Below are 9819 nucleotides of genomic sequence, written 5' to 3'. Positions count from 1 at the left end.
GACGCCACCTAGTGGCACCATTTGAAAATGGTTCCTGCAGGACAACTCACCAATGTTTTGACCAATCAACATTAAAACTGGTGGATGCATGGTTCCTGGAGAGGGTACAGTTGGTATTTAAAATGGGCAGCAGGTGGAACTGCCTGCTCACACTGACTGATCACTCTAAAAAGGAGCTGCTGCCTCAACAAGAGAAAATGATGTAATAATTTGCATAGGTTTTTAAAAGTTATTTCAACTCAGTTATTTTAACTTTCAACTGAGTTAATGCCACAAGACCTCTCTAGTTAAGTTGAAATAACTGAAAAAAATCAATGCAAATTGTTACATCACTTTTTCTCGTTGAGACAGCGGTTCATTTTAGAGTGTAGTTGGTTTATTTTTCATTGTCTATTGAATTTTTTTTTTTTTTTATGTTATTCTCTGGTTTGTTTGGGGTTTTTTTTTTCCAGCCATCAATGAGTTGAGTAATAAACCTTTTTGGCTTCCACTCTAATCACCATAAATACCAAAAGAGCACAAACATCCACTTTACTAGTTTTGAACACTTTATGTCTGATAATACAACCTCAAGTCAGAAACACTTAGGATGGTATGGAAAATGCAAATTAAAAAGAAAAACATTTTTATTTATTTCATTGTACACCACATTGACCCAAAATATTTCATGTTTTTCCTGGAGCACTTTATTTCATTTGTTAATATATGTCCATTCGTGCATTTAAGGCCTGAAACATATTTCAAAAAGGGCAACTAATGAAGTCAAATAAAGAAATAGTGATGTTATTTAAACAGATGATCATGATTTGGTAAAGCAGTATCCATGAAAGGCCTGAGTTTCTGAGAAGCAAAGATGGACAAAAGATCTCCAGTTCATCAATAAATCTGTGGGAACATTCTTGAAATGTTTAAAAACAATGTTCCTCAAAGAAAGATTGGAAGGGATTTGCATAAGTCTCCCTCCACAGAACATACACTCAACAAAAATATAAACGCAACACTTTTGGTTTTGCTCCCATTTTGTATGAGATGAACTCAAAGATCTAAAACTTTTTCCACATACACAATATCACCATTTCCCTCAAATATTGTTCACAAACCAGTCTAAATCTGTGATAGTGAGCACTTCTCCTTTGCTGAGATAATCCATCCCACCTCACAGGTGTGCCATATCAGGATGCTGATTAGACACCATGATTAGTGCACAGGTGTGCCTTAGACTGCCCACAATAAAAGGCCACTCTGAAAGGTGCAGTTTTGTTTTATTGGGGGGGGATACCAGTCAGTATCTGGTGTGACCACCATTTGCCTCATGCAGTGCAACACATCTCCTTCGCATCATCCGTGAAGAGAACACCTCTCCAACTTGCCAAATGCCAGAGAATGTGAGCATTTGCCCACTCAAGTCGGTTACGACGACGAACTGGAGTCAGGTCGAGACCCTGATGAGGACGACGAGCATGCAGATGAGCTTCCCTGAGACGGTTTCTGACAGTTTGTGCAGAAATTCTTTGGTTATGCAAACCGATTGTTTCAGCAGCTGTCCGAGTGGCTGGTCTCAGACGATCTTGGAGGTGAACATGCTGGATGTAGAGGTCCTGGGCTGGTGTGGTTACACGTGGTCTGCGGTTGTGAGGCTGGTTGGATGTACTGCCAAATTCTCTGAAACGCCTTTGGAGACGGCTTATGGTAGAGAAATGAACATTCAATACACGAGCAACAGCTCTGGTTGACATTCCTGCTGTCAGCATGCCAACTGCACGCTCCCTCAAATCTTGCGACATCTGTGGCATTGTGCTGTGTGATAAAACTGCACCTTTCAGAGTGGCCTTTTATTGTGGGCAGTCTAAGGCACACCTGTGCACTAATCATGGTGTCTAATCAGCATCTTGATATGGCACACCTGTGAGGTGGGATGGATTATCTCAGCAAAGGAGAAGTGCTCACTATCACAGATTTAGACTGGTTTGTGAACAATACTTGAGGGAAATGGTGATATTGTGTATGTGGAAAAAGTTTTAGATCTTTGAGTTCATCTCATACAAAATGGGAGCAAAACCAAAAGTGTTGCGTTTATATTTTTGTTGAGTGTAATATCAGCAATTCAAGGAATCTGGAGGAAATTCAGTGTGCAAAGAGTATGAGTCGAAGATGAATATTTGTGATCTCTGATCCTTCAGACGGCTCTGCATCAAGAACCAACATTCATCAATAGCTGATATAACCACATGGACAAAGGATTACTTTGAGAAACCTTGGAGAAATGTGCTTTCAAACTTTACTGTGCAAAAAGAAGTCTTAAGTTAACCTTGTAGAGAAGCGATGTCAACGCCTCTGTGGGTTGGACCATCATATAGTGGAAATGTGAATTGTGATCAGATGAGTCAGCATTCTAGATCCTTTTTGGAAGAAACAGACGCTGTGTGCTCTGGACCAAAGACGTAAAGGTCCATTCAGACGGTTATCAGCAACAAGTCTAAAAGCCAGGGTCAGTGAAGGACAGTGAAGTCACTCTGTCAGTGCTCTTGACAAAGGTTATTTACCCTCAGCGATGACACCATTAATGCATAATATTACACAAACTTTAGAGCAACTTTTTTTTCCAGGAACGTCCATGCATTTTTCAACAAGACAATACTAAAACCATGTTCTGCACACATTGCAATGAGACAGCCGCAGAAGAAGTTAGAGGGGTACTGGACTGGCCTGCCTGCAGTCTGAATCTGTCCCCAGCAGGGAATAGGGAGAGAATTTAGAAACAAAAAATGCAACAATGACGATTTCGTACTGTTGGGCGTCTTAAGATGTGTTTACAGGAAGAAGGAAACAAAATAACACCTGAAAGGTTTCATCACTTAGTGTCCTCAACACCAAAACATCTTTAAAGTGTTGTGAGAAGGAAAGCAAGATTACAAAATGGTAAATACTTTATCAGCCCAGAAATTCATAATTTGTCCAGTCTAATTTTTCACATTTGAATTAGAGAAAAACTAAAGATTATTGGAATATAAATCAACAACATGAATTTTAAAATCTGAACCACTTTTGAAATTTTGAGGTGTTTCAGAATCTTTAACATTATTTTTTTTTCTGTATATCAAAAAAAGTGTGTCAAAACATAGTAATAAAAGTTCACTAAACATTTTTAATCCATTAGCAATTGATGAATTCTGTCACCGTCTATCTAACCCCGCCCCCGTGTAGCTCCGCCCCTGCACAGTCGAACGTCAAACACGCACGCTGTCTTCTGCTGTTTGTTTGATGCTAATGTACAAATCACTTGATCCAAAGAGAAAAGGGACGGATCACGATTTTAATTAACGGTCCTTGTGGACCCCGGTGCCGTCGCTGTGTTGATGCTCCCAGCTGGACAAACAGCTTCTGGTAAATACGGCAACAGGAGGCGTGTTTGTCCAATCAGCCTGCTGCTTCACATCTTGTAAACAGGAGGCAGGATTTATCTCGTTAGGATAAAGTAATGTGTGATTCATGTTCAGACAATCTCTGCTGCTTATGTCTTATTATCAGACTCATGGTCCCAGATGGATCAGGGTCCTGGTGCTGTGTCCGGGGTGTGTCCCGTCTGTCACCCTGTGACTGCTGGCAGAGGCTCCAGCACCCCCCCTTACGTGGTGTCGTCGGCGGGTCCAGAAAATAAATGACTGAATGTTCTTCAGATTGTCATCACCATAGCAACATGACTTCACTGTCCTCCAGAAGAACACATAAAAGCAGAACTACTTGACCCTTGACCTCTCAGGCTGTCCTCACAGCAGAAGCAGTGCCATGACCTCCGCTGACCTCCTCCCTGTGAGGAACAGGTGAAGGTTGTTTAACAGCTGCTAGACCTCACAGACAGAAAGGAGCCTGAAATATGAAAGTCCCTCAAATTTCAATCAAATGTTCCAGGACAAAAGTCCTGTGAATGGGCGTGGCCTAGACTGTGCAATAGTCAGAGAATTTTAATTAGCAGACCAGTGAATTTACTCATTTAGATCAAATTAATGGCAATGTATTATCACATCGGTTCTACAGAACCAGGTAGGACCAAGACTTCAGTCCAAGAGCCTCGATCCTGGGACACGTTTGGGCTGCATGGTTGCAAAATAACAACAACAATAATTATTATTATTATTATTATCATTATTATTATTATTCCTCCTATCTATAACTGGTCCAGATACCAAAACAATATCTGAACCAATATGAGCCCGTTGTGCAGAAAGATCCAGTGACAGATCTGGACCAGAACCTGTTGTCTTGTTCCAGAGGCTGCAGGTTTTCATGTCTATCCACCACATCAGCAGCTGATGTCGTGAACAAACTCCTCCCCTTTTGTTCATCAGTGAAACCACCTAGTGGGTGCAGAAAAAACCCAAAGAGGGTTCTGGGTGTTTGAGTTTTCATGACTGGGGTCTGCAGAGCGTTTGGGCCGTTTATGAACCCATCTTGTGACACAGAGTCCACTGGATTACTGGGCACATTCTCTCCAACAGCCTGTCAGACTTTGGCTGTGACCTTTGTGACCTTGGCCAAGGGGTCAAAGAGTTTTGGATTTGAGGTCATTTTGCATTTTCAGTAGTATAAAAATAAGAATGAAAGCGTCTGCAGAAGCAGGTAAAAAGACAAACGTCCTGAGATCGAGAACTGATCCAGTATCTGTGCTGGGGTTTCGTTTGTTATGGAAATCTGTCATCTATTTACCCGCCACTACCAGCCCGCCAATCCCGAACGCAGACTGTCAACAGCCTCGACGAGTCCGGACCGAGATTAGAGATGCTGCAGGAGACAGAAGTCCACGCTGACACGCTGACTGCACCGCACAGTCTGGCAACTTTGTGGCTGAACACAAACACAACTTTACTCGTGCACATTTTGGAATCGTAAAATATGAACTGCCTCTCATTCTGCAGACATTCTGTTGTGTTCAAGCTGAATTTTGATTGTGACAAGTTTCAGTATTTGTCAAAACTGGATCAGAATCATTATCTGTTTTTCATCAAAGCAAAAAAAAACGCAGCAGTGACATTTAAAAAAAAAAAAATTTTAATGCCACGCCAACACTTTTGTACCCAAGTTGTGCAAAATGTTCTTGTGTGAGTAATTTAGGACAGATTTGTTCAGGTTTGTTGGATTTGAGTCATCTATGAACAACTAGCAAAATCTCACAGGCGGGGGTGTGGGGGGGGGGGGCATATACTATGATTATAGTGTTAATTGTGTAAAAAAGTATGTCTTTGGCTTCATTTGGAAGGAAACACCCTTCTCTAAAATATCAGTCAACCACAGGTAAACAAGTACAAGTGTCCAAATACCAGATTATACAAAATCCCAAAAATAGCACAATCTTAAAAACACTCCACACATTTAACCCCCGCATTACCACACAATTCATTGTGCCAGTGTGACCCGCTGTGTTCCGCTGGGTGTCACACTTTGTGCCACACGTCGTGCCGCTGGACACTGTGTTATATAAAATAATTATTTCATAGCGGATTAATCATTTATTCTCAGAGTTTAGCTGATGAAACCACCTCTAATCGCTCCAGAATCACAGAGGAATTTTCTACAGGTGCAGCTTTTCTCTGCGTTTTGGAAGACACATTTGGAATCTTATCAAAGGTAATTATTTATAATATTTATATTGTAATTGGAGCTGGGCAAGTTAATGCCTTATTATCGCATTAACGCATTAATTAATTAACGTCGACAATTTTTTTTATTGAACGTTAATGTAGGTTTTTTTTTTTTTTTTTTTGCAAGTCTGTCACTGACTGCTGCTGCGGACATGGAGAAGGGCATGGAAGTTTTTCCTGGCCATTTTAATTCTAAAGTGCCCCCAGACCATGTAGTCGACAGAACCGAAGCCGCTAAAGTTCTCCTACAGTGTGCCCCACACTAAGCACTGGGGGAAAAGTTCTCCTACAGTGTGCCCCACACTAAGCACTGGGAGAAAAGTTCTCCTACAGTGTGCCCCACACTAAGCACTGGGGGAAAAGTTCTCCTACAGTGTGCCCCACACTAAGCACTGGGGGAAAAGTTCTCCTACAGTGTGCCCCACACTAAGCACTGGGGGAAAAGTTCTCCTACAGTGTGCCCCACACTAAGCACTGGGGGAAAAGTTTTCCTACAGCCGCTAAAGTTCTCCTTGCAGCAAACCCGCTGAGCGCTGCTGGATAGGGGAGAGCAGGGCCAGCTTCCCCTGGAAGATTTTTAAATTTAGAACCCTCTGAAACACTACTGCCTGCATTTTGAGCACCAAATTGTGTGAAGGAGAGCCATAGTTTTTTTTTTTTTATCTGTGTTACAGCTTTGCTTTAAAGCCAAAAGAAACAAGGCATCAGGCCAAAACAGGATAGTGCAGACGTGTGTCAGGAACATCAGAACTGCTAATTTATACCCAGCAGTTTATTCATTAAAATCCTTATGGGTTTTTTCTTACATTAAATAATTTGTAATTGAAATACTTTTAAGTAAAAAAAAAAAGATTCTTTAGAAATCTTTGATATTTGTCTGTAAATTAAAACCATAACTTATCTGTTGTTTCAGGTGAGATGATTTCTTAACATGATTAATGACCCTTGGACATTTATTTTTAGACAAACTAGCAAGAAAGTAATGTGTACATTTTTCAGTCTGCTAGATTCATTAATTCATATCTGCATTTCAACCAGGAAAAAAGACACCGTAAATAAATATAAATATTTATTATCAACACAACAGGAGATGATGTAACAATGACTGCAGTGTGTTCATTAGGATTTCTCATGATTAAATCATTTTTTAATCGAGTCATTTCAACATTAAATCACGCTCTCATTAACTATGTGATTGCTTTTAATGTTGTAATCAGGACAGAGTAATTACTAAAATATGAATTTCACTATTCTAGTGGCTGTGAATGTTTTAAAATTATGCACAATCAATCAATCAATCAATCAATTTTTTTATATAGCGCCAAATCACAACAAACAGTTGCCCCAAGGCGCTTTATATTGTAAGGCAAGGCCATACAATAATTATGTAAAACCCCAACGGTCAAAACGACCCCCTGTGAGCAAGCACTTGGCTACAGTGGGAAGGAAAAACTCCCTTTTAACAGGAAGAAACCTCCAGCAGAACCAGGCTCAGGGAGGGGCAGTCTTCTGCTGGGACTGGTTGGGGCTGAGGGAGAGAACCAGGAAAAAGACATGCTGTGGAGGGGAGCAGAGATCAATCACTAATGATTAAATGCAGAGTGGTGCATACAGAGCAAAAAGAGAAAGAAACAGTGCATCATGGGAACCCCCCAGCAGTCTAAGTCTATAGCAGCATAACTAAGGGATGGTTCAGGGTCACCTGATCCAGCCCTAACTATAAGCTTTAGCAAAAAGGAAAGTTTTAAGCCTAATCTTAAAAGTAGAGAGGGTGTCTGTCTCCCTGATCTGAATTGGGAGCTGGTTCCACAGGAGAGGAGCCTGAAAGCTGAAGGCTCTGCCTCCCATTCTACTCTTACAAACCCTAGGAACTACAAGTAAGCCTGCAGTCTGAGAGCGAAGCGCTCTATTGGGGTGATATGGTACTACGAGGTCCCTAAGATAAGATGGGACCTGATTATTCAAAACCTTATAAGTAAGAAGAAGAATTTTAAATTCTATTCTAGAATTAACAGGAAGCCAATGAAGAAAGGCCAATATGGGTGAGATATGCTCTCTCCTTCTAGTCCCCGTCAGTACTCTAGCTGCAGCATTTTGAATTAACTGAAGGCTTTTTAGGGAACTTTTAGGACAACCTGATAATAATGAATTACAATAGTCCAGCCTAGAGGAAATAAATGCATGAATTAGTTTTTCAGCATCACTCTGAGACAAGACCTTTCTGATTTTAGAGATATTGCGTAAATGCAAAAAAGCAGTCCTACATATTTGTTTAATATGCGCTTTGAATGACATATCCTGATCAAAAATGACTCCAAGATTTCTCACAGTATTACTAGAGGTCAGGGTAATGCCATCCAGAGTAAGGATCTGGTTAGACACCATGTTTCTAAGATTTGTGGGGCCAAGTACAATAACTTCAGTTTTATCTGAGTTTAAAAGCAGGAAATTAGAGGTCATCCATGTCTTTATGTCTGTAAGACAATCCTGCAGTTTAGCTAATTGGTGTGTGTCCTCTGGCTTCATGGATAGATAAAGCTGGGTATCATCTGCGTAACAATGAAAATTTAAGCAATACCGTCTAATAATACTGCCTAAGAGAAGCATGTATAAAGTGAATAAAATTGGTCCTAGCACAGAACCTTGTGGAACTCCATAATTAACTTTAGTCTGTGAAGAAGATTCCCCATTTACATGAACAAATTGTAATCTATTAGACAAATATGATTCAAACCACCGCAGCGCAGTGCCTTTAATATCTATGGCATGCTCTAATCTCTGTAATAAAATTTTATGGTCAACAGTATCAAAAGCAGCACTGAGGTCTAACAGAACAAGCACAGAGATGAGTCCACTGTCTGAGGCCATAAGAAGATCATTTGTAACCTTCACTAATGCTGTTTCTGTACTATGATGAATTCTAAAACCTGACTGAAACTCTTCAAATAGACCATTCCTCTGCAGATGATCAGTTAGCTGTTTTACAACTACCCTTTCAAGAATTTTTGAGAGAACAATAGGGGCGGGGCTTCTTCTACCTGTGCAAATGTCTTTTTGACTGAACTTTGACGTCATGGACATGTTTAATGATTCATTCATTTAATGTTAAAATAAGAAAAAGGGCTTTTTTTTCAAATAATAAAATAGTTATTCTTTAAAGAACCTTTGTTTTATTTCTAAGCGTAGCAGCAGGTGTCAGTTTGCAGAGACGACAGGTGAGCTGGACCTCAGCACATTTAACCAGATGAAGGTCTCCTCTGCAGCTTCAGCCTCAAATTGGTTGTGTTTTTAGAAACACTTTCTTCACATTTTGAAACACAGAGATGTTCTGTTCTTCCATCTGGACTTCAAATTTTGGTATATTTATTTAGACTAACAAAGAAGGCCCTTTATAAGCCCATAATGAAAAAGCCTCGGTGTGTGTGGGGGGGACCTAAGCATCCCTGAACCCTTGGCTTTTTAAGGTGATTTTTCCATCCCATTACAATGAAGTCCTGCTGAGAACCCCGTTAACTGCAACTTAAACAAAATGCTGTTGTTAAGTGTTTACAGAACAAACGTTATGGCACTTTTGTTCATATGGCAGAACATTTAAAGTAAAACTGTGCTATACACTACTTTTGAATTTATTTTGGATTTTGCGTATAACAATGTGATTAATCGCGGTTAATCATGGAAATCATGCGATTAATCATGATTAAAATTTTTAATCGTTGCCCAGCTCTAATTGTAATAGTTTGGTAAAACAGTTCCATTTTCATTCCTTCTTATGAGTATCTGTAAAATTATGTGTATTATAGATTTAACATCTTGTCATAATCATTCAGATGCGCTGCGCTGTGATGCGCTGCGTTGTGATGCACTGTGTTGTGATGCGCTGCGCTGTGATGCGCTGCGTTGTGATGCGCTGTGTTGTGATGCGCTGCGTTGTGATGCGCTGCGCTGTGATGCGCTGCGCTGTGATGCGCTGCGTTGTGATGCGGTGCGCTGTGATGCGCTGCGTTGTGATGCGCTGTGTTGTGATGCGCTGCGCTGTGATCCACTGCGTTGTGATGCGCTGCGTTGTGATGCGCTGCGCTGTGATGCGCTGCGCTGTGATGCGCTGCGTTGTGATGCGCTGCGCTGATGCGCTGCGTTGTGATGCGCTGCGCTGTGAATTGTTTGTGCAATGTCCACATGTAGT

The sequence above is a fragment of the Thalassophryne amazonica genome, chromosome 15 (genome assembly GCF_902500255.1).
Source record: "Thalassophryne amazonica chromosome 15, fThaAma1.1, whole genome shotgun sequence".
NCBI lineage: Eukaryota > Metazoa > Chordata > Actinopteri > Batrachoidiformes > Batrachoididae > Thalassophryne > Thalassophryne amazonica.
This window is presented reverse-complemented; position numbering follows the sequence as displayed.